This window comes from Lontra canadensis, unplaced genomic scaffold (genome assembly GCF_010015895.1).
Source record: "Lontra canadensis isolate GAN:19392208 unplaced genomic scaffold, GSC_riverotter_1.0 scaffold12, whole genome shotgun sequence".
NCBI lineage: Eukaryota > Metazoa > Chordata > Mammalia > Carnivora > Mustelidae > Lontra > Lontra canadensis.
The window spans coordinates 5,611,407-5,612,764 of record NW_022631006.1 but is presented as its reverse complement, the minus strand read 5'-3'; the positions used below and the strand labels follow the sequence as shown (position 1 = coordinate 5,612,764).

Genomic DNA, 1,358 nt, shown 5'->3' with positions numbered 1-1,358 from the left:
CTGACGTTAATAAAATAATAAAAAAACAAAATGTCTTCCTAGTAGTGAGAAATTTGGCAACTACTTTTCTAGTTTAAGGTGTCTTGCCCTTCCGCAGGGTCAGCAGAGGGCGCTGGAATTAAATTAGTCCCTGGAGCCGTTCTTGCTTCAAGGGCACAAGCTAACAAAGGAGAGGAAGGCCAGGACCAGGACAGAGGAGGAGGACCTCTGCAGATGGGAGAGTGACCACCTGGGGATGGCAGGCCCATTTCATGGGAGAACTTTTCAGGCATAGGTGACGTAACACGCAAGGAGGAAAGAACAGTATTTTGGAGGCAGTTCTGTTTTTACTATGGTCTATATTTGCCCACAATTGTTAAGAAACAGACCACCCCCAGTGTCTGTCCATCTAGTGCATAGCTCAATGGATAAGCCCACCTCTGCCCTCCTGAATTGTCATTGTCATCAAAGGGAGCAGAGGTCTGAACATGTTAAAACGGTGAAGTTGTCTTGGCATTTCTGGTCTATGTTCCTCCTCCTTCTCTCCCTATTCTTCCTCCAAGGGTGACACTGAAGGAGTTATTTCAGGCACTAATAAGTAGGAAAGGGAGTTTCTTTTTGGTTGGGGCTCATACATCTCCCACTACTTCCTGCCCACAACGTAAAAGGAAGGTTCCGCCTGCTCTCCCATCCTGAAGGAGACTGCCGCAGAGAACAGTGTGGTCAGGGTAGTCTGGACTCCATTGTTCCATTTCCTTTACGTGACTGATTATCTCTTTCTCGAGGCACTAGAATGGGTCATCTCGTCTCACTGCTTTTTATAACTCCACATTCTACTGATTACTATTCTACGTATTCACACTGAGTTTCTTTAGTGCACTTAACCTGCTTAATTATAAGAATTCTCATACTCATCATTTCTTCACAATTTAGATGTTCCTACAGTGTTCGAATTTGTTTACTCCAGCTGGGTACTTGACTTCCAAACTGATATATTTATTTGAACTTTTAAAAAGTGCAACTTTTGGGCTTGCTTTGGCAACACATACTAAAATTGGAATGATACAGAGATTAGCGTAGCCCCTGCGCAAGGATGATATGCAAATATGTGAAGCATTCCATATTTTTATGAGATCCGCCGCCACTGGGGAGGCAAAGTTCTGGGTCCAAAGTCAGTGACTTGCATTGCCAAGTTGGAAAAAGCAAAGGCTAAAGAACTGGTCACCAAACTGGGTTGAGTGAGCACTGTTGAAGTTTCTGCACCTAAAAGTAATAAAAAGTTCTTTTTCAGCCAGTGTCCAAAAAAATGTGACTTTTTAAAATAAGTGCTCTGTGACTGGAATAGTAACCCTAGAGTTCTGAGTCAACATAAGAACGAG

General features: G+C 43.2%; 1 pseudogene; it reads left to right on the top strand.

The window, feature by feature from the left end:
• Positions 1 to 1,008: 1,008 nt before the first annotated feature.
• LOC116867571 lies at positions 1,009 to 1,107 on the top strand (annotated as a pseudogene).
• The last annotated feature ends 251 nt before the right edge of the window (positions 1,108 to 1,358 follow it).